Source organism: Hibiscus syriacus, unplaced genomic scaffold (genome assembly GCF_006381635.1).
Source record: "Hibiscus syriacus cultivar Baekdansim isolate YM2019G1 unplaced genomic scaffold, ASM638163v2 tig00110890_pilon, whole genome shotgun sequence".
In the NCBI taxonomy this organism is placed as follows: domain Eukaryota; kingdom Viridiplantae; phylum Streptophyta; class Magnoliopsida; order Malvales; family Malvaceae; genus Hibiscus; species Hibiscus syriacus.
The window spans coordinates 538,882-564,365 of record NW_024062900.1 but is presented as its reverse complement, the minus strand read 5'-3'; the positions used below and the strand labels follow the sequence as shown (position 1 = coordinate 564,365).

The 25,484-nt window shown below is 33.9% G+C and overlaps 1 pseudogene; it reads left to right on the top strand.

Annotated features, from left to right (window-relative positions):
- Positions 1–4,279: 4,279 nt before the first annotated feature.
- Positions 4,280–10,286, top strand: LOC120144908 (annotated as a pseudogene).
- The last annotated feature ends 15,198 nt before the right edge of the window (positions 10,287–25,484 follow it).

Sequence of the window (25,484 nt, the reverse complement as noted above, 5' to 3'; positions counted from 1 at the left end):
TAAGTTTCAGCGGGAGATGCGTGAACGTATGGAAGCGCTCACTCTTGAAGTTCGAGCTCATTATCCTCCTCCTCCCGACCCTCCGATGGATTAGACATTTTCTCCATGCTTTCTTAGTATTTCAAACTTGGATTATTTTTTATGTTTATGGATTGTTTGTTTTGGATTGTTAAATGCTTGAATTTGTTATGGTTTGGATGATTGGATTTTGAACTTAATATATATATATTTGGTTTGGTTGAATTTTCTTATTTTTGCATCATTAGACATATATGACCAATTATGCCATTTCACATTTGATTATGAATATTGATTATGGAACTAATGGCTAATCTCTCTTTCGATTGTGATCTTAGCAGCTTAAGCTATATTTACTTATAATCAATTGGCTATGCTTTTCAAAACCTTGTTTAAAAACGTTTTTAGAATCTTTTTGATTTAACAAAAAAGGAGAGAAATAAAGTGTTAAAAGGGAGAAGTGTTATAGTAAGGGGGAGTAATTTTTCAAAATTGATTTCAATTTTTTAGAAAATCTTAAAATAACACAAATGTTCTGTTATATCAAAAAGGGGGAGATTGTTTAAAACATTTTGATGTTTCGATATAACAAATTAAGTTTAAATGAATTTTAAGATTTTACAAATGATTTTCTAATAGTATTCGATTTAATTAATCGAATATCAAATTATCACTCCAAGTCTTTCAAGATCAATTTCAAACCTTACTAAAAGTGTAAAATTGTGTTTTATACTTAATATATTTTTAAAACAATTTTCACAAAGTATTTTGAACCATAATCAAGCCTAAAATCAATTTTTCATAGTGATGCACCGATGCACCAATTCATGCATCGATGCACCATGAAATAAATTGAACATTGAATGCATTTCATCCATTGATGCACATACCATGCATCGATGCACTGAGGATTTTATGAAACATCGAATGCATTTGATGCATCGATGCACCAGCCATGCATCGATGCACTCTGGCTATTTTGAAACATCGAATGCACTTGATGCATCGATGCACTCTTAGTGCACCGATGCACTAAGGGTCCAACGGTAAAAATATTTGAATTCTAACTTGATGCACCGATGCACCTTGGGTATGCATCGATGCACTGACGCTCCCAACTGATTTAATTAATTGTTTTCACACTTAAACGGCTCTATTGACTCCACTAATCATCCCCAACGTTCATAATCATTTGAAGGTGTATTTAAACAAGCTTAGAAGCCATTGATCAACAACAAGAATACACAAGAAACAAGAATCAAGAGAGAATCAAAGAGAAAGCATCAAACCTCAAGTTAGAGCATTTCAAGCCTATTTTTCATTCAATATTCATTTTGCTTTCAAGAACACTACTTGTACTCAATTGTATTCATTTTTTAGTGTTCTTTTCTTTGTTCTAAAATTGTGCAAACAATCTACCCTGTGAGGATTTCCTTGTAAGTTTGCAAATTTGTAATATTCTCTTTGAGAAAGAGTGTTCTCAAGAATTGGGGTATATTCTTGAGGGAGTTGTAAAGTTATCTCTTTGACCTCAAAAGAAAGAACAAATTAGTGAATTTGTTGGAAATTCCTTAGTGTGGATAGCTAAGGTAGTGGACGTAGACTTTGGTTGAGAAATTTGAACCACTCTACATCGCTGTATAAATCTTTTCAATTTTCTGCAAAAGCTTCCACCAAAATTTTAATTGCCAATTCACCCCCTATTGGCCAATTCCATCGATCGATTAACTCAACAACTTGGATGATAGAAACTTGTGGAAGAAAACTAATTGGTAAATGATAACTCTCCAAAAAAGTTTTTTTTTAATATTTTTATACCTAGGCTAGGCTTGAACTTTAGCATTATTAGGGCCATATTAGGATCATTTTTTATATATTTTTCATCATTTGCATCATGGGAGTGAGTTGGTGGAAGTTGGCTTGATTTTAATGTTTATGCTGTAAACTGGTACATTGATGTTGTGGCATTACTTGAAGCTGTAGGAGATACTATGATGTGATGATGCCGTGTTGATGTAGTAGCAACTGATGATTCAGTAAACAATTATAGAATTTTTTTAGATTCAAATAGTTACCCAATACAATTGTAAAATGGCTGAAAAATATAGAAAAAAATCATATTTTTCATATTGGATGATGCTTTGACTTGTTGGGCTTATAAATAGGGTCTCCCTTCACACTTATAAGACTTCTTCTTGAACTTTTTTTCATCTCCACCAGCCATGGAGGTTTGAATCCAACGAGGAATGTAACAGCAACGTCGACGTAGTAGCGATGACTATTTGGGATTCAAGCTTTCTTTAGTTCATTTACTTGAAAGAGGGAAGAACTTTGTTTAGTTTGAATGTTTTAATTTCTATGGTGTTGTTTGGATTTGAACATAAGGTGTTTGATGAAATGTTCACTTAATGATTTTTGCTTGAAAAAATATTTTTATGTGCTGGGACTTTATGCAATATTTTTAAAAATGAAAATATTACTATGTTTGTGATTTTGATGAATTTTAGAGATGAAAAATATTGATGTTGCATACTACTTATGTACAACATCAGTGTTTATGAAAGTAAGCTAGTATATAGATATTTATGTTGCCGGTTATATATGCTTTATTAACTACTTGATTAATGAAGTTGGTGAAAATTAATTTCCATTGATTAAGTGTTTAATTTCTGAAAAGATATTAAAGTGTTAACCATTGCATGATGCATAATTGTATTTCCATAGCATAATCATATTGTCAACGGTCAAATGACAACAACATTTACTGGTTCAGTGGTCTGTTTGCTCTCCTGATTGCTACTGCATTTCCTGCCATCTACCATTATGCTTTATCACTTTTGTTGTATTCTAGTTACTATCTTACTTCAACCTTATTTTTTTTTTCTATTTGAGACGAACAATTCTAAGTTGTAATTACTTGCTCTTTGTGGGTTAGACATCTAAAACTTTCATAGTTTTCACTTTAATACTTGATTTATGACACGTGCACTGCGTAATTGTTATAGTATTTTCATAGCATCGGTAAAGAAGAAGGATTATGAAAAGTATGACTTCATCCTCCTTTTATAGGTTGAAATAGTTAATACTTAAACCTATAGGAATAGTCCACAAATATTAATATATTTTAGCCAATTGACAGTTGCGTTGACAACTGTCCCAATTCCAAAAATTTTCATAACTGCCTGATGACTCAGCAGTTGGTGCCAATTTTACACAACAATTCGACGTAGCATTGCTTCACAGCATCACTATAACATAGAGCATTGCCACATCATAAGCGTACCATATTCAACATAAAAACAACAAAAGTAGCTAAAGTTCTATCAATTAATCCCATAATGCAAATGATATAAAATATTATAAAATAAACCTAATATGATTCTAATAATGATGGAGTTCAAGCTTAATTTAAATAAAAAGATCCTAAAGATAACTATTTTGGAGAGTTATCAACCAACAATTCTATATCACTTTTAGATTAGTCACAATAACTTTTTTTTAGAGACTCTGCAACTGAAAAAGGATTAACAAAAAATTGAAAGATATAGAAGTAGGAGAATTTTGGAATTTCTACTTTTTCTTCGTCATCAATGCCCACTTGTTATCAGAACTATAATAGAATTACCAGCATAAGCACTTAACGCATAATATTTCATCAAATTCTAACAATACAATACCCACACTGAGCAAAAAAACTCAAAGGCCAGGACAGACTCCTACTGCTCCAGAGAATCCAAAAGACAAAAACAAAAGATGAAACGATAAGACATACCTCGAGTTCATGGGGTCTGGGGGGAAGAAGCCGAAATGATGATAACCAACAGGTTAAGTGAGCGCTGCTGACACATAATTAAGCTATCTTGGTGATGGGTTTTTACAGGAGTACGACTTGAAAATGACGATGAACATTAAAAGATTGGACCAGATGAGATGAAGGGTAGAAAAGAAGTGGAGATTGACATGGAAAAAACTGGGATTTATTCTTTTTCAGAAATAAAATTTGAAAATTTGATTACTACAAAGAAACTGTGTGATGTGCTGCCGCAACTTGTTGCAGCCGAAGTGATCGAAGTTGGGTCATAAATTGGAAGAGCACAATTTTAACCGGAACCAAAACATATTCTTTCATTTAACCCCATTAGGCTTCGGAAAGAGTTAAAAACTTAAACCCCTAAGCTTAAGGAAGAACAACACACTCCTCTCTCCTTCCCTCTCTCGATTTGCTCCTCTTCATTCTAAAACAAGAAAAACCTTAGCAGTAATGACACCCATGCTAGTAATTTCACTTGCCTTCACTCATTTTTCTTAGTGTATTGAATTTCTTTTTGAAATGCTTCTCAATCTTTCTTTTTCTTTTCATTTCAGCTACCTCAAATGATTCTTTTGAAAGAAGGGACGGACACTTCCCAGGGGATGGCGCAGCTAGTCAGCAACATAAACGCTTGCACGGCAGTTGCAGATATAGTTAGAACGACTCTGGGTCCCAGGGGCATGGACAAGCTCATCCACGATGACAAAGGAAATGTCACCGTTTCCAACGATGGTGCCACCATCATGAAGCTTCTGGATATTGTCCATCCTGCCGCCAATGTCCTCGTCGATATCGCCAAGTCTCAAGACTCCGAGGTCACTCACTATTCCCTTATTTTTACTTTTTTTTTTTTATTTTGTAGATTCCGAATTGTTTTCTCCAGTTTTAGTTCAATTGTAGTTTAAATACTCGCTTGAACATTGAGTTTTCATTACTAAGCTGATAGTTCCATTTTGAGTTGGTTTTTGTTCAGCATCATGAATCTTCTTAAAGGTATTGATGCTATTGAGATCCACTATTTTTCGTGCTACTTATTTGATTTAAGTAGCATTGTTCTTGTGTCTTGCAGGTTGGTGATGGTACTACAACCGTTGTACTGCTAGCTGGAGAATTTTTAAAAGAGGCCAAGCCTTTTGTTGAGGATGGAGTCCACCCCCAAAATCTAATTCGCAGTTATCGAACTGCTTGCAATTTGGTGAGTTTGTGTTTTAAACCACCTTCATGGTTTGGATGTGGAAATAGTTTTGATTGTTTTACCTAACGGACAGGCAATTGAGAAGATTAAAGAACTAGCTTTTAGTATAGAGGGGAAGAGTCTAGAAGAGAAGAAAAACTTATTAGCTAAATGTGCTGCAACAACACTTTTTTCAAAACTCATTGGTTGAAAAAAGTTCTTTGCACCAATGGTTGTGGATGCTGTTATTGCAATTGGAAATGAAGATAGGTTAAATATGATTGGAATTAAGAAGGTAACCTTCTGTTTCAGGCCTTATTGTCGACCCTTTTTGCCTTTTTTTTTCCTGATATTTATACTTGGGTCTTTTGAAATGATGCCCTGTTATGGGAAATGATATTTTGTATCTAATGTGTCTTATATCAAACTATCGTACTTCTAACTGTGTGTAGCACTTGGCTGCTCTTTATGTTTAGATTCTTGTCCATTAGTGATTGAGCTTCGTGTAAGTGTCAATGTTGCAATGTACCTTTAGTAAATTAGGGATTCCTTTTTGGTTAATGGTGTTGCGTTAAAAAGACATTTTCATATGCTGGTTTTGAACGGCAGCCAAAGAAGTTTTTGAATCCCAAAATACATCTGTTAAACATTGAGTTGGAACTGAAATCTGAGAAAGAAAATGCTGAGATAAGGTAGTTGTTTTTACTATCATTTATTTGAATTATATTTTCATGTCGGTATTGAATCTACCTTTTGTTATATATGCTACAGACTTTCCGATCCATCACAGTATCAATCAATTGTTGATGCGGAATGGAATATCATATATGACAAGTTGGATAAATGTGTGAAGAGTGGTGCAAAAGTTGTTCTTTCAAGGTTGGCTATTGGTGATTTAGCAACACAGGTGAGATTTTGCCTTGATCGTAATCACCACATTTGTATTTCTTTAAACATGTCTTTTTAACTATTCATAACTAACATAATCTTTATAAAGCATTTTCTTTTTAGGGTTATGTTCCAACTGAATTGAGTTAATACATATTTGGTATGTGAAAATAAGTTTTATCTGGTGACTATGAAAGACCTATGGCCTTCTCTCTGGTTACTTTGTTACCTGCTTGTATGAGTTCTTTCATTGTGCCTTGTAAAAGGGATATGTTGCCATATGCACGCTTTTATTTGACACTTCATAATTCCAACATATACTTATTTCTTTCCAGCTCCAATGTTCTCTCCATTGATAGTTCTGCTTTTGCATGGAACTTTGAGGAGTGACGTTTGTGAATAACTATGACTTTTTTAATTCCCAAGTTTTATTAACCTGAATGTTTGTGGGCAGTGTAGCTGAGGAAGATCTTCACCGGGTGGCTGCGGTAACTGGTGGAACCGTACAAACATATGTTAACAACATAATTGGCGAGGTTTTTATATACTTATGGAAATGTTGCTACACCGCCCCCCCAAAACACACACACACAAAAAGTGTAACCTTTCCAGCTTGTCAGTTCTTATTGAACCTTTTGAATTTAATTTTCTTCTTTGTTGTTTTAAAGGTCTAGGAACATGTGGATTTTTTTTGAGGAAAAGGTGGTTGGAAACGAAAGATTTAATATTTTCAGCGGTTGCCCATCAGGACGGACAGCTACCATAGTTCTTCGTGGTGGAGCTGATCAGGTTTTTCATATTTTTACTAGTGATGTTTATTAACATGTATTACTTTTTCATGCTGATGGTAGATATTTTATGCATTATTATTTTCAGTTCATTGAAGAAGCTGAGAGGAGTTTACATGATGCAATTATGATTGTTAGAAGAGCTTTGAAGAACTCTACTGTAGTTGCTGGAGTTGGTGCAATAGATGTATGTATTTATAATAACTAGTGAACTTTAAAGCATATTCGAAGACAATATTTGTTCTCCATATGTGAAACTTGCCGTTGCTGGCAGATGGAGATAAGTCGATACTTGAGGCAGCATGCACGCACAATAGCTGGGAAATCTCAACTTTTTATCAACTCTTATGCAAATGCACTTGAGCTAGGTGTTTCTGCCCTTTCTTTTATCTTCTCGGCTTAGCCCAAATCGTCACCCATCTTCCTTGGGAGATAGATTCTTGCAAGGCTGGGTTTTGGTCCTTGGAACTTGTGAATTTCACTTCCCTAGATTTCTTCTAGGCTTTGGACTCTTCCATACCGAAAAGGAAAAAGTTGTTTTTTTATTTCTTTATATGAAATAAGTCATTACCTGAGATGCATATGCACATGTAGACATGCCATTACATTGATTTTATGCTAAAGTCTCACTTCTTGATTTGCTGAACCTTTTGAATTGTCAGTATATTTTTCTTGAATACAGACACGCAAATCTGAATTTATTTTCTTGTCAAAGGTAGCCTGTCATGCAAATTATTAACAGAAAAGTGTATTTGATATATTTGTTGGAAGATTTTATATATACAGTTTATTGTCCTTGCTTGTGTATGCTTTTATTAGGAGACCATTGTATAATGCTTCCATTGTATGACTTCAATTCAGTGTTTAAAAAGGTGCGCCTAGGTGCTAAGGCAAGGCGAGGCGAGGGTGAAGCGCCTAATTAGGTCTAGGCGAGGCGATTTCAATGAAGCTCAGTTCCTAGTGCGCCTTAGGCGCCGCCTTTTCAAATTCTTTTTTTTTGTCTTTTTTATTATGTTTTACATACTAACTTATATATTAACAACAAAAAAGAAATAAAAATGAAATGTCAATGAAGAAAAGAGTAAAACATGGTGGGGTGATTAGAAAAGAGAGTTTCATGGGAGACGTATGAAAATATGGTATAATTACTGTTTGTCTTGAAGCTTGAAAGAGAGAAACAAAGGGGGATGAATAGAGGCCATTTTTGGTGTTAGAAAAGACAACCGACTGAGCATACAAAATGAGAGAGAGGCATACATGCACGAATTGAGAATCGGGGGAGGAAAAGATAGGTTTCAGTGAGTTTTGTTGTATAGTGATGGGTTCTTGAGCAACACGTTTAGCACATGGTGAAATTTGAATCCATGAAAAAGATAGAAAAAGCTTGGAAACACAATTTAGAAATACGAGAACGGAGGATTAGGGTGGATGGAAGTGGGGTTTAGGGTGTAGGTGGTGTTAACAAGGAGGAAGACACGTTTAGTGAGAGGTGCGAGGTGGAGGGAGAGGAAGGAGACAAGTAAGAAGTTGATGTCAACTCATTATTAAACTTTTATTTATTGTTTTAGTTTCTTTGTGGAATTGCATATGAAGAGTGCATATGAAGACTGTTCAACTATGTATTTATTTATTTATTTATTTATTTATACATGCATTGCACTTTATCTTTATTTTTAATTTTCTGACTGTCGGAGGTCTTCCACGGAAGATGCTCTCAACATGGCGTTGGGGGCAGCCTATTATCCTACCTCCCCTTACCCCATTACATATGGGAATAAGGTTTTGTTGTTGTTGTTTCTTATGTGGAATTGTGATGTTAAAGACATAAAATGTTGATAATGAATACTCTTTGGTATTTATATTGCATGAACTGTTCTTTTTGTTTGATTATACAATTGGAAAAAATTTGTATATCTTTTATTTTTTAAAAAGTGCGCCTCACTTCAATAAGGCGCGCACCTTGCACTTTGCGCCTTTGAAACCCTTATCGCATTAGTGTGCCTTGCGCCCTTTTTAACACTGTTCCCATGAATGTATGAAAACAACTTTTATCGTGAGAACAATATATTTGGGAAGGTAGGATGTAACATTGCCCTTTATCAAGATGAAATTTTTGCATTAAACTATGGGGCAGATATTTGACATCCTGATATCTCTTGTCATCTTCAGGTTATCCCTAGACAGCTTTGTGACGATGCTGGTTCTGATGCCACTGATGTGTTGAACAAATTAAGGCAGAAGTATGTGCTTCCATCTGGTTTTATTCTTTTCAATATTTTTTCCTAAATCTCTTTTAATCATTTTCTGGTATTGTTATCGGTGAAAGATTCTCCTTTAATAGTTTGAGGTTCTGGGCAGGTGAGGGTGCACCTGATGGAGTGGACATCAACACTGGTGGAATAGCAGATTCATTTGCAAACTTTGTGTGGGAGCCATCACTTGTAAAGGTGGCTTGATCAAATTATTTAATTCTGTACATTTTAGTTCCGTGTTAATCTTAACTTCACAAAATTGTACCTCTGACATCTAAAATGTTTGTTGACAGGTCAATGCCATCAATGCTGCAACTGAGGCTGCATGTCTTATTCTAAGTGTAGACGAGACTGTTAAGAATCCCAAGGTAATGCATTGCTCCCTGTCTAGAAGTACATGCATGCTTTTTTTTCCGTGGTTTGTCGTTTGCTTGTCTGTGTTAACCTTGTATCTCTATATTGCTCAATGATTTTTGTATGCAAATGCTCCAAAATTTCAGAGTTTGGTGTGTCTATGATATTCATAATCATTGTTGTCAAGGTGTAATGCTAGACAAAAATAGCTTTTCGGGAAATATCAATGTGTTATTGAAGCTCATCCTTGGCGTTAGATTTTGTTATCAAGACCCATTTGTGGTTGATGATCCTTCAAGTAGTTTGGCGTGCTTATACTCTTAGTAGACACAACGAGAAATTTCATGATAATCAAACATAGATGAATATACATTTAATTTTTTGGTTCTGAAGTATCTGGTTGTTTTCTGCTCAAAAATAGAGTAGAAAGTGCAAGTGAGAGTTTTTTTTTTTACTTATCTATTTCTTTTTTTGATCATCTGAAAATGTTCTTAATGAAAATGGCGTCTAGGAAACTGAAAATTGACGCCATGAATTCTACCTTAGTTAACCTATCTACCTACTTTAGCAGTATGACCTACATTATGTGCTTTGATGTGTTCTCATGCATTTGATGTGCTGTAAAGCTCCTTAATTGCGTTCGTGTGTTCAATTTTGCAGTCGGAGAGTGCACAAGGAGAGGCTGCTGCAAGTGCCATGGGTGGTAGAGGGCGTGGAGGTGGTTTCCCTGGCCGGGGACGAGGAATGAGGTGGCGATAGAGATGACCCCCTTTCGTTTTTGTGATCAAATTGTCTCAAGTTAATATCGCTTTTTGTTGTTTCCTTTGCAATCAATGTTTGTGGTGTGGCTATCGGGATGTGGCATCACTTGGGATTGAATGCTTAGCTTCTTTGTGCTGCTGCTGCTTTGGTTTGAAGTAGGAAATGGAACTTGGTCCTTTGGTCTATTTTTCAAAGGAATTTTTGAGGACACGAAGTAAAATCTAAATCCCATTCCTTTCTTTGTGATGATGTTGAAATTGTAGGCTTGTTGAGACTTGTTGTGGGGACAATCCTCTAATATTAAAATTCAAAATTTGAATCTTATTTAAAGGAACTAATAATTTTTTTATTAATCTAATGTGATTACATGTGGTAGTATCCGTTCTAAATATTTTTAATCATTTGATAATGAAAGTTTAATTGTCTTACAGTCACTGGTGCTCAAACTTGAGATGAGATTTATGGAGGTAATAATCACTTTTTTAACCATGAAGGTAGCTTAGTTCATGCGCCTAATATCTAATGTTATTAGATTAAGTAATCAATTGATGTATATATATATATATATATATATATATATATATATTTAATTATATTTCCCTTTAAATTTTACATTTGTCAAATTAATTATCTATGTTTTGCACTTGATTTTAAATAAAATATTAAATATGTTTTAATATTAAAGGTTTAAGTAAAAATAAGTAACTAAATTATGTTATTTTTTGTTTTAGTTATCTAATCTACTTTTTTATGTCAAACTAGGTATTTAAACTATTATATTTAATTAATTTAAGTCCTAATATATTTTCAATTAGAAAATTATTTTTCGACCAATAAGATATTGACACGTCATATAAAATTAGGTACTTGTTTTGACCAAAAAATATTTTAGTGGGTTAAAGCGAAAACAATACTCCCTCTGTCCCATAAAATATGTTCATTATTGATCTTGTTTTTTCAATTTTTTAAGCATTGATTAGTTATTTTTCAAATTTATTATTGATAAAAATATATTTTAAAAACCTTCAATCAAGTAGATTTTAAATATATATTTTATAAAATTTAATTATTTAAATTATTTAAAATAATAATGGTCAAAGTTTAAAAAATTTGACTTTTAAAAAACCAATAAGAGACATTTTTTATGGGACAGAGGGAATATAATTTAGTTGTAATGCCCCGGAACCCGAGTTAGTAGTTTCGGTCAACCTGAAACCCGTCAGTAGAGCCCATTAGACCTCCTAAGATAGTTTGGACCATTTAGAGAGGGTATTGGGCTTAAGGTTGACCCAAAGGTCAAGGAAAGTGATGTTTTTAATTTAAGTTATAAAGGAAAATGACTAAAAGTGTAGTTTACCCATATCTTGTTTTTAAAGGTTAAACCCCCCATCTCCCATAGTATCTCAAGTGAGTCATTCTCCAAAATATCTCTTCATTTTCTTCTTCTCCAGATTCTTTTTCTTCTTTCCTTCTCCCTAATAAAGATCAAACTCTAAGGAAACCTAAGCCTAGATTGAAGCAATCAAGGTAAAAAAATCTATTCTTCATTTTCTAAGCTTCCATTAGAGCCCTTAAGTTCAAGGTTTGGCTTAGTTTTTCAAAAATGGGTTTTTAGAAATCAAGTGTTTTAAGTCATTTTTAGGAGAGTGTTTGAGTTGTAGGGAGTGTATCAAAGCTTTATCCAATACCTAGTTAAGTAAGTAGTCCATTTTTATACCTTGATTAATTAAAGAGGTTGAAGAGAGAGTTCAAGCCAAGGGAAAAGGAATAGTGGATCCCTAGTTGATTCAAGAAGTGTTCTAGAATCCAAAGAATTCAGGTAACACATTATTATCTTTTCCATACTAGTTGAAGAATCATTAGAAAGGAGTTTTAACTAGAAAGTTAAGATAAAGCATGTTTAGTAGCTTTCCATGGTAGATTTTATGTTTAATATTTTCAGCATGTTTCAAAGCCTTATTTATGCTCCTTTAATATCACATAAGACTTTAAATAATGTTTGGGGACCTCACTAGGGTTTTTGGATTGAAAAATAGAGTTTTTTGTGCTTGTTTTATGACTTCTGCAGGTAGAGTATTGACATTATAGGGTTAGTATTGATACTTGTTCTTTGTTTCTAGGTAAAATTGTGTTTTTTGGGCAAGAGTATCGAAACTCTTTCAAGAGTATCGAAACTTTGGGTCATAGTTTCGAAACTCCCAGAAAATATAAAAACTAGGCATAACAAAATGTTTAAAAGTATCGGTACTTATATAAAGTATCGAAACTTCTATAAGAGTATCGATACTCTTGGCTAGTATTGATACTTTCAGTCTATTTTGGGGAAAAAAGTCAGTTTTTTAGGGATTTAGACACGAGGTACTCCAACACTTCATTATATCATCAAATAAAACTACAAGTGGAACAATATTAAAGTTTAAATCAAACGTAGAAACCAAATAATTAGGAACAAATAAGACTAGCCTTGTTTGATGCTCGGGAAACAATTCAGACACCCGAGTTCCTTTAGAAAAACTAGTGGGGTCGAAATTGTAGATGCAGTCCATATATATCCTTAGGTAGGGCACAAGGCCCTTAAAACCGACTAACTAAGGCAGAGGCCTGGCACTCGCAAGGAGTGGGTTAGTCAAGGGTATAATGTCCAATGCAGAATTCCGGGGGTCATATCTCAATATACTAGAGGGGTATGTGAGCTCCGAGATGCAGTAATCCCTTAGCCACACCATTATGTCTACAATAGCGTAGAGAGTGAATATCGCAAGAATATTCACTAAGCATATCAGATTAGTAGACTTGATAGCTAGACTTTCAGTGATATGCACTTAGTATGTTTTAGCTATTAATGTGTCACTGAGCTATTTAGCTTAGCCTTTAGATTGTTTCAGTGGGTAGGTCAGTAGATCCAACAGGTGAGGAGCAATAAATAGAATAAAACCCAATTCAGACCAGTAAAGGTTCAGAGTACGTCTCAACATTTTTTGAAAGGGCATATATATTTGTAAATTATTGTCCAATTGAGCCATAGTTTCAATAAAGTTGTATGTATTGTTTTTGCAAAGTGTAAATATTTTAATTTGGAGCTCCTCAGTGTAAAGATTTTATTTATTATTCAGTTTATTTTATAATTGTTTTATAATTAAAGGAAGTAAGAAAAAGTTGGTCGGCCACTTCGATGGTTCTGTGTAGCACCTTAAATCAGTCGATGTGTGTCGTACTAGTCTAGGGTGTTACATTAGGGACTTTTTTACTAAAAAATAGTTGAAATACTTAAAATGGTTTCATATAATAGCTTAAATATCTAGTTTGGCCAAAAATAATTTAGGTAACTAAAGAAAAAAATTACATGGTTTAGGTGTTTTTTTAGTTTAAGTCAAAATTAAATGTAATACTGAAATTTTTAATATTTAAGTTTGTAATTTGTATTAAAAATATTAAACAAAATAATTTTAATATATTTATTATAAGCTTAATATAAAAATAAATGTCTAAGCTATACTCAAAATTGATTTTTGGTGCCTAAAGAATTTTTTGGTTAAAAAGAGGTGCCTAATGTTTTCTCTGTTATACTTTTAGGTGACTACCATTAAAAAATTGTTAAGTGACGTGTCACATTCAGATTTTTTAAAAAATATATATATTTATAAATAATATTTTATTTTTAAAAAATCAAAAAATATAAAAGTGACACGTTTTACTAAATGGTTTTTTAATGATATTCTTCTAAAAGTACAACGAAAAAAAACCCTAGCCGCCTATCCTTTCTTTCAACCTAGTTTTCTTTTATTTTTGTGTCGTCTTCTTTTTTTTCTTTGATTTTTGTTTAGCTGGCGGAGACATTAATCTTAATGTTGGTTGTCGACTGCCAGTGACTATTAGTTTTCTTATTTTTTTATATTGTCTTTAATTTTTTTAATTTTTTTGTTGGACTCTTTTTAATTTTGAATAAGATTCTCTGTTTTTGTGCCATGATTTTTCTCAGCTCTTGTGGCACATCCTCATGTCGTTTTGGTTCTCGCACAAAAATCATCACGACATTTATTTTTTGATTGGTTAGTTAATGATCACGTATAGTCAGATTCTCTCTTTTTGTAAAAGGTTGTTTGTTGATATAATCAGATTGTGTAGCAAACCAGCCTGCCAGATTATTTGGTTCGCTCTCCACTCTTTTATCACTTCGTCAAGGTCTCATTCGACAGATGCAATGAGTTTTTATTAAAATTATTGGGTTTTGATGTTGGTCGTCATTCTTATTGGAATGTTTTATTTTTTTTAGTATCTTTAGTTTTAATTGTTTCTTTTGTATGAGTATTTTGGCTATTATTGTCTCCAAATTTCTTTCTATATTTTGATACATTGTAATTTTGATTTCTTCCATTATTAATAAAATGCAGTTGTCATTGTTAAAAAAAAAGTATATCGTAAAAAACATTAGTCACCTATTTTTAACAAAAAAAAATCTTTAGGAACCAAAAGATAACTTTAGATATAGTTTAAGCACTTATTTTTGTTTTAGGACATAATATTATATATTAAGTCAAAGTCAAGCACCAAAGCGAGTTTCACATAATCACAATTCACAAGGACCCAACTAAAAAATGTAGAATTTAGTGAATAACGGTCAAGTGGGAGTAAGATCAAAGTCAAGCCCACCACGAAAATGGATGGAATTTCACAAAACGATAGACAATTACCGAGAAAACACCGATTGCAAAAACCAATGGAAAGAGACAGGAAATGAATGGCAATTGGCTGTTTATGAGCTTATAAATAGGCATTACCAAAGCTGAGGAGATCCCATCCCATTCTTAAACCAATTGCATAATGGCAAACACAAAGGGAAAGAGATCCTCACTTGCCATCACCAACCTTGCTCTATTTCTCGTCATTTCTCTTGCAGTTCTCCCCGAGATCAGCGTAGCCAGGAACCACCATCATCCATCCCTTCCAACACCATCGTCCCCTCCTTCGGTTCCACCGCCATCGCCGCCAAAGAAACCCGAGAAATACGAAGGAGGAGGCATGTATTATCTGCCTCCTAATCGCGTCTAGAAAATCCCCATCCTGTTGGTTAGTGTCTTCCATATTAGGACAGTTACTTGTATCTTCAATTGTGTACGTCAGTTACGTCATATCTTTTCTGTTTCTCTGGTGCAGGACTTTAACAAGAATACAGTAAGCCTTATCAAATAAAACTGAAGCATGCATGTCTTCGGCCTTTGAAGTAATAAAATGGTTAATACCGCTGTTTGAACACGTGTTTACTTACAATTCAGCATATGTTTAGTTGTCTTCATTATAGTATAAGCGTGTATTATATAGCCCAGCTCAAGTAAAGGTCTAGTTGTTTTCATTTACGTAATGAAATGCTTGTTTGAAGAGATACTGTTTTTCATCAGTGCAGTCAATTGAGTTTACTTACTATCGTAAGAGATCCCACTTGCTTAATTATATGGTGTTTTTGTCAAATAATAATTTAAAAAAACATAAATTAAATTCGAATTAATCAAAGAAATTTGGATGGAACTTTAAAAAACCCAATGAGACCAAGTAAAACTACTTACCACTTTCCATTGACTTGAGAAACACACACTTAGACAAGGCAGAAAATGAATGCCCCATACACACCAAGCTACATCAATTGTTGTTCATACTTACGGAAGCTGAGGAGAACCCATTGCGTTGCATTCTAATCCAATTTCATAACCAAAACACAAATTTAGGAAACATACCGTCCGAGTAAATATTGATTTAATAGCGTATCTAAATTCAATCTTGTAGCCACATATTTTCGTCCGACCCAATTACAATATGTTATGTATATTATATAATATAAACATTTTATTATATAACATACATTTTTTTACTTAAATCGTATAATATTATTATTGGTATAATAATGCTTCTATTTGGGTTCGGTTTTGTGTGCAGACCCAACTAGAAGGCTAGCCAACAAGCCCATACGTGTAAGACTAGAACCCTAGCGCTGCATGCCTTCATCCCAGTTTGGTCAAACCGTCGATCCTCGCGCGACCTCCGTTTTCTTCGGTAACAACCACAACATCGTGAGCATGTGGGACACAAAAAAAACCAAGAAACGAATTTCAGTTCAAGCGAGACTCTCATCAACCAACAAGCCGAGTTTCACTTGGAATCAAATGCTAAAAATAGGGCATTTTCTTGTATTATAAAGAGATGAACACGCACACACGAACGGGGAGAGAGAGAACACGAAAAATATATACGATGGGGGGAAACACACATTGCTTATCAATTTTATCAGGTTCTGTCCGATTAGCTCGGTGCTCAGCTCAGATTCCTTGGTTGGTTTCCTCATTATCCCCGAAAACCCAATTCTAGAAAACGAACCAGATCTCCAGTAACGAAACAGAGAAGAAAGAAGCTTACATGCGAATCGTTCAAGGGAGCACCAGCAAAGGAACGTCGTCGTTTCGTGAAAAGGGAGGTGTCCATCTGATTTGCATTTGATGGTATTTCATTGCTAGCAAATTATAAGCATGAGACTGATATTGAAAGTTCCATTTATTCGGCTCTGCTTTCTCTTTTAAATTTGTAGGAATTGGTCTGCTTTCCACGTATTTATTTTTAATAACACGTGTTGCAATCTTGCATTTCTCTGTTGTAATATATGTCACTCGTGTCATGCAAATTAAGAATGTTGATTCCATGATGGCATGCCCATGCTTGATATTTTTGTTGTGTAAGCTTGTAGAATTTTATAATTCTGTAAACTTTTATATTTTTAAGGTTTTATTATGTCTTAGTTTCTAATAATTGGTTACAGGCTTATCCCCAGGAAAAGGTTTTATATCTTTTATTTTTTCTTGCTTTTCATTTTAATCCATTAGTTGTGATCTGTTTCAATTTGGTTCCTTAAATTTTCATTTTTTTCTATTATTATGTTTTTAATTTATTATTACTGTTATTTTTTCATTTTGCCACTTTGAAAAGTTACCATTTTTTATTTATTATTTGTCGTTTCTTTTTTCTTTTTTCTTTTATTATATTTATTTTTTGTCATATTTCATTTTTTCCCTTTATTATTTTTTAAATTTAATATTTTTTCCTTTTATTTTTATTTATATTTTGCCATTGATTTATTTTTTTTTTTTTTTTTATTTTTCTTTGATTTAATTATTTTTTAAAAACATTTTCGACCTTTTTTAGAATAATTACAACCAATCAAAGGTAATTAATTTGAATCGAACGTTCTAAATTTTAATTTAAATTTAAATTTTCGCAATTAAAGACAACCGACAAATTAATTGGTACCGAAAGGGCACTACAAGGGTGTTAATCCTTCATTGGCTGTAACCGACTCCCGAACCCGACACATTTCTGGTAAAGCGCAGATCAGGTAAGATGGTGTCCTACCCACCTAAATTTGTTTTAAAATGGTCGGTGGCGACTCCCAACCCAATTATTTCAAGTCGAAGCCCAATTATGGGGCCCAACCGGAAGACGGTTCTGACAGCTTGGCGACTCCACTGGGGACATGTAAGTGAGTCAGGCCAGAATTAATTTTTCGATTGTTTTTTTATGCGAAAATAGTAAATTTAAATTTATTTATTCGATTCAATTATTTATCTTTGATTTTTTTTTCAAGTAAATAGTTGTACTGACGTTTATTCAATGATTTCAGATTTTCAAAATTTTCATCTCATGCTCTATACCCGAGCTCCGAACCCTATTTAAGTAGGGGTGAAAGCAACGCCTTCGTGTGAATTTATTCACCGCACAGGCCTAGCAAGTAGCCTTCAGGATTCATATACCTTATGTCTTCGTGTGAATTTATTCACCGCATAGACATAAGGGAATGTGTCCTCTCGAGTTTAACCTAGTCCACACAAGCCTGTGATGGGTTTAGGACTAAGGGTCTGGTAAGCCCAAAGGGGAACCAACAAGGAGAACTCGAGTACCTTTTTTTAGAACCTAAATCGGGAGAGTATAGGGAATTAGAGCTCATCCCAAGACCTCATTCCAAACCCTAGGTTGTTTTGTTTCCTGCTTTATTTTCTATTCAAAGCATGCGAACTAGACAAATATGCGGTTAGGATTTATTTGAAATTAGCATGCGTGATAGAGATCATGTCCGGGTAGGAATTAAAGCATGTAGGGTAGATATCATGTGGGGTAGAATTTTTCATTTTTATTATTGTTTCGATTTACCTCACTAACTTTTTTTTATTTTTTGTTCTCCTTTATTTTGTTTTCATCATTTGCATCATTTAAAACGAGGTGTTGATCCACCAAAAACGTGTTTGTTAAATATGAATAATCTGCATTAATGGATAAAAGGGTTGTAATACAAGAGATGAAAATACAGAGGACAGTCTATAAGGCGACTATGTGTCACTTTCAATCCAGAAGATGTGGTGCCCACAATTGAAGAGTATATCACTTTACTGCATTATAAAAGACTCAGAATGAATCAGGTCTACATCAAGCACAATGAAAGTCTATCTTTGAAGAACTAGATGACAGAGGTTGCAGGGACAAGATGAAAGTTATTGATCTAGGGAGTCCCTTCAAAGACATTAATGGCAAAACGATAGCTGAAATTGGAGACAATTACTGACGAATTCAAGAAACAGACAAATGAACTTCACATAGTTTCTATCAATTGAGGGCTCCAATGACGTATTCGTTGGGAACAAATTCAACAAAAGATAAATGCCATAGATGTAGTCATTCGAGACTTCTTGGGCCAGTACAAAATTTGCACGGTTCATCCAGAGAAGCCAGAGCTGTTCGACAGGTTATTCAACCGGTGACAGACGAAGGCGGAAGACTAGTCAACATGTTAGAAGCTGTCAGAATATTTTTGTCTCTTAAAAGATAAAACACTTTTGTCCCCAATAAGGATTATTTCTAATAACAAACACATTTTTTTGGATTAATGCCTCGAATATTGCATGCATTATGCATCTAGACATATTTTGCATTTTGTTATTTTTCTTTACATTCGCATTAACTAACATATGCATGTCTTATTAGAATGAGCACATACTGGATACACCACCTCAAGCATTAGACACACCCTATCCGTATAACACCCGTCTGAAAAAGAAGAAGATGGAAGAAAGAATCGAGAAAGTCGAGGAGAACATGGCAAAATTACAGAAAGAACTTGAAGATAAGATAAATCAGAGTAGTCTGAGTACTCTGAATACAATCATGAAGAACCAAGAATCTTTGGTTGATCAGATCGTTGCCAAGTTGTCTGGTCTACATCAAGCAAGTGCACTCGGGGCAGGTTCACCGGAAGGGGTAATTATGCCACCTACCCCGCAAGTGGTTATCACACCTGGAATTTTACCTGAACTTCAAGGGGACTTATCCACTACAAAAGCAAAAACCCCATCTACTGTAGAGATACAAACTGTTATATTTAACCCTAAGAACAATCCGGGTTATTACCATGTACCAAATTTGGACGAAGAGAACAAAGCGAAGAAGATGGAGGAAAAATCAAACAATTGGAGGACCAAATGAAGGTAGTCAAAGGAGACCATGGCTACCATGAAATCGATGCCGCAGAACTCAATCTAGTCATGAACTTGGTTCTTCCTCCGAAATTTAAGTCCCCGAAATTCGAGAAGTTTGACGGGAACAGTTGTACATCCGCTCACATCAATATGTTCTGCCGAAAAATGACAGGATATAGAGAAAATGACCAACTCCTGATCCACTGCTTCCAGGAGAGTCTGTCGGTCTCAGCCATCTGGTGGTACAACCAGCTAAGCCAATCAAATATCAAGACCTGGAAGAACCTGGGCAAGTCATTTTTGGAACAATACAAGCATGTCAATGACATAAGGCCAGATCGAGTTATGCTACAAAACATGGAAAAGAAGCATAACGAGAGTTTCAGGCAATAAGCACAAAAATGGAGGGACTTGGCTGTGCAAGTTCATCTACCTTTGGATGAAAATGAAACCCGAAAACTTTTCGTACAGACCCTGAAGACTCCATACTTCGGACACCTGGTTGCGATCACATCAGGAAGCTTTTCAGACTTGGTTATGGCCGGAGAAATGGTCGAGTTGACCATAAAGCAGGGCAAGATTAAGGATGGGGAAGCCAGTAAGAAACCTCTTACGAGGGACAGGGATGAAGAAATTAACAACATCAAACACGTCAATAAATGTGTTACAATATCCGGCCCAAAATCAATTGCAGTTGTATCGTCAGGTACTTCTAAACAAGATTCCAAATAACCAAGGAGGGAAATGAAACATTTCGACTCTATTCTCATGACCTACAAGGAGCTTTACCATTAACTTCTTGACACCCATGTAGTGTCACCATACCCGGTGGAACCCATGAAGCCCCCATACCCCAAGTGGTATGATGAGAATGCACATTGTGAATATCACGGCGGTGTCCCAGGGCACACAATTGAGAACTGTTACGCATTCAAGAAAGTCGTACAAAAGATGCGTAACCAGAACTGGATCGACTTCAATAACTTGGGGGCATCCAAGTGAAGAAGACCATTTCATCATTTGAGACATTTTGTTTGAATTTTTTCTCTCTTAAGTTTGTGTAAGGACAGTCAAATAAATTTATGTTACTTTAAAGATGTTAAGCAATGAATCACATTTGCAAACTTCCAATTCTTTGAATATCATTTGAATTAAAAAACTCTGTAAATGGTTCAAAGTTACAGATCTTTGACGGAGTAACATGATTTAAAACAAGGACTTTGGCCTTACCCAGAATATACACTCAAACACCTTACCATGCTCTTGAAATTTAACTTTTTTCCTTTCATAAGGTGGGGACAACATGAGGCATCGTTTGCATATAACAATTACTATACTTTTCGTTTAAGACGTTCAATGATGATCATTGTCTTTATATATGGAATAATCGAGTAAGTGAATCTAGTTTAGGTCAGTTGCTTGAAAATTGAACTCTAAAGATGAAATATTTTTGCTTTCAACAACACCTAGGCTATAACAGGTTCTTCTTGACAATCTTAAGAAATTAAATCCGTAAAGCTGAGCTATTCCACTAAGGCAATTGGTTATAGAGGAAACTTAAAAGCCCTGGCCTTATGAGTAGATTACGTTCAAACCATGGCTATAACATCCTTAATACCGGGTTAGTGACCAAATTGTAATATTTTAGAATTTGGTGATTAAAGTGGAATAGTTGAAAAGTTCAGTGATTTATTTGAAAATATTACCTTGAAGATGCTAGTAATTATAAAAGGTATTAAAGGGCAAAAGGGTAATTTGACCAAGAGATGAATAAAATAATGATATATATATGGATAAGGATGAGAGATTTTTCCAGAAATCTCTTCTCTCTTTTTTCTTCTTCATCTTCTTCTTCCTCCCGTGAAAGCTCCAAGGCAAATGTAAGATTACTTGTAGCTGATTATTTGTTAATTTTAAGAGTAGGTTTTTATCCTTAAGTAATATTTAAGCTTATGGAAAGCTTAGGTTGTCCTAAAATCAAAAGATGAAGAAGTTATGAAAGATTAAAGAAAATGAGTTTTTAAAGGAAATGCTGGAAAAGAGTTTAATAAGTGAATTTTGAGAAGGAATTTGACTTGTTATCAATAAAAATAAGAGATTTATGAAGTTAGAAAGGAGTTATAACAAAGTTGAAAATTTAGTAAGATTCTTAATTTTAAGAATCATGATGAGATATTGAAGATAAATTTGGTTTATATGGATATAAGTTGGTTTAAGTAATGGTAGTTGAGTTTAAGGACATGATAGGGGCTTAAAATAGAAGAATTGAATGTAGAGTTGAATAATTTCGTGCTTAAAATGGAATTTCTGGGTTGTGTGCATCGATGCATATTTAATGTGCATCGATGCACTCTCAAATAAACAAACATCGAATGCAAGTAGTGCATCGATGCATAAGTAGTGCATCGATGCACCCCCCTTAAAATACAAACATCGAATGTATTTTATGCACCGATGCACAAATAGTGCATCGATGCATACCTTAATTAAAAGATGAAATTGGCTTTTCTCTTAGCCTAAGGAGTGATAGTTTTGAATATATCAATTAGTATACTGATAAGTATAAATGTATTATTATGTAGATATAGAATGAAAGCTTGTTCCGGAACAAACTAAGGATTAGGATTGGTTCGAAGCAAACGAGGCCCAGGTGAGTGCATACAAGTTAGTTTATGATGTTTAATGGAAATAAGACTTGCGACGAGTCTATTTCCTATATTATAATGTATGAATTTATGATCATATGTATATGTTTGATTTGAGTATATATGATATAAATTACAGTAGATGTTAAATGATTGGTGTGAATACATGTAGTGTGATCAGTTATATGATCTAATATGAATGATCTATATGATTGCATGGGAAGTGAAATAAGTTATATGATGGATGACCATATATGTTACAGGGTATAGGTGATTAATTATGAGAATCAGTATAATATATTTATGACTACATGAGATGGGGGATGAGTTAAATAAGACCAGAATATAGAGTAATATGAGAATATTTAAGAGAATAATATATAAATCAGAAGATAATAAATTAAGAGACTTTATGAAAATGGTATATATATATAAATTAGGGGACATGAGCATAACGATGATACGAACCTATAGGATAAACACTATAGGAAAAAGTGATATGCTTAAAAGAAAACTATGATATATAAGTTATAAAATGAAGAACTATAAAACCTTATGAGAAGGTTATATGAGCTATATAGAACTAAATTAAATGGATAGAATAATTCATAATTAAATAACGTGAGATAAGTGATAAGGGTTATATGTTATTGTACATGTTAGTATAATAAATCATGTAAGCTGATACAAATGGAAAATGAGATAAAGATAAATAGCTTTTACCTATAGGATTGATATAAGATTATACGCCGGTGTGATAACATGTACAAGGAAACTAAGCTCTATGATAAGGATCCATGTAAGTATAAGTAACGTGATTGCATAAACTATATATATATATTTATATGATTTGGTATATTCCATTTGATTCCTGGGTATACATGTAGATAATATATGTGGATATAAGCTATGCAAAAGTGATCTATGTGACTAGATGTATATGAAATCTAAGTGATATGACTTATAGGTATTTCTATTATAATGTTACATGATATGTATGTATGTTAAATGAATTATGTGATGGTATAAGAAATGATATGAATTATATAGGAGAAAACATGTATATGTTATGAGATAAGACATATGACTATGAGTTATGTGAAAAGCTATGTAATACGTGAAGTACATGTTTATGTGAATATTTGAAATGAAATAAATGATAATGCCCATGTTATGTGTCATGAGAGCTAGGGGTATAGTTGACATGCCAAGAGTCGAGGGTCTACGCTGTCCTTCGGGACATATGTATATTCTTTGGAACATTTATGAGGTCTTTGAGACACATACTTGGTCCTTGGTATATGTATATGATTCTTAAGAAATTTCTATATGGTCCTTATGGACATTATATGGCACTACGGTGCATTTCTACGCGGCACTCCGGTGCAATTCTATGTGGCACTACGGTGCATTTCTACGCGGCACTTCGGTGCATTTATACGAGCTGTGGTGACAGCATTAGTGCACAACCTCTATAGACTCACATATTTATAGTTCTCACAAGTGTACCATGGGCTAATCAAATAGATAACATGAATACAATATATATATATAATGTATGTGCTTTTGGTTACAGGAATTATGATTTATGGGTGTTTCTTGGTGAAATGATATATGTGTGATATGATATACATAAATGATAAGTACAAGATCAGGTGATAAATAATTGGATGATAATGATAGAAATAGTTATAATAATATATATGATAATGCTAAGAAATTAGATGATGATATATGTACATGAGTGTATTTGTTATATAAAAAGGTGTGTGATTTTGTAGGAAATTGTTATATGATTTTGTATGATAAGTTAGTATTAAATGTTCATGTGGTTTGTTATATGGAATGTTTTATGATTTATATTATATGTTTTATTTGCCTCACTAAGTCATCGACTTAGCGTGTGATTGTTTCACACGTAAGTTCGAGAAGAATATAGAGAGCATTGGGGAGCAAGACAGGTTAGTATCTCCTTTACAAAGTTCAGATCAGAAAATATATGTATTTGGCATGTAAATAAAAATTTGAATTCGATATACTCGAATTGATTTTGTAAAATCATATGATACTAATTTATGTAAATTAGTCAATTGTATTTAGTAAAAGTTTTAAAATTATTCACTATTTGTTCAAGTAAAGGTTTTGAAAAGTCAATGTGACATCTCAGACTCGTAGCCGGGTCAGGTACGGGTTGGGGGTGTTACATGACATTGCTTGAACACTTGGCAATTCGGTGTTTGCTCCACTGCTATTGTCTGACCAAAGTCTTTGTGATGAGATGAACCCTTTAGTGAACTTGATAAAACTGATTATAATGTTAAGTTGTCCCTCTAAAGCAATTGGTTAAACGCCCCAGCTTTATGGATTCAGCTAGCCAGATAACAGCAAATTAAATCAAATTTATTTAAGCAAGAAATTTTCGGTAATGATGGACTAAGGGAGTTAAGGAACGCCTGTTATAGTCAACTACACACGAGCACTCAAAAATTTCATTTTTAGGCCGATATTTTTTGTACTGCCTTTGTTAGAGGAGCCTATAAAGCTTGAACAAATGGGTGATTTCAGAGGACCGAAATAAAAGGTCTAGTAATTGATCATGCTAGTTGCGCCATTTTGTCCGCACCCAATGGAAATGCCAAAGTATGTTGCGATATTTCAAAAAATGATATTTTGGGTTACCAAAACCTTAGAAAGGAGGTCAACCTGAAGACAACTCATCCATTCGAACATTTTTCAAAGAGCTATAACTCTAAAAGCATTAAAAGAGCTATTGATTCCTTTGATATACTTTGAACTCGTGTTTATAATTTGATTCAATTGCGAGCATGAATTAAGGAGCAATATTTTACTACATTTTTATCCTTTTCACTCCTAAAATAAGAAAAATGAGAAAAACATTTTCAAACAGAACAGTCTCAGATTTGAAAGGTATGTAAAGCCAAAGCTCGAAAAGATAATGGGGCACGATCGATTCCATGGACCAGATTGGCAGACAAAACACGAGACTCTAGTCCAAGGGATAAAACATAATTAATTCATGTTGCATGCATCTTAGACATGCCTAGGTGCATCACATTCATCATTTTAGCATACAGGATTCTTGCAGCTTTATGAGTCAAGTTTCGACTGCAGGATGAATGATACTCGATCCGCAAGCGCTTTTAAAGAATGATGGTGGTTGCTTAACTCAACAGTGAGAACCTACACGTCAACCGACTAGACATATCTACAGATATCATAGTCAATTTCAGATAGGCTCGAGAACCAATTCAGAACAAATCCAGTT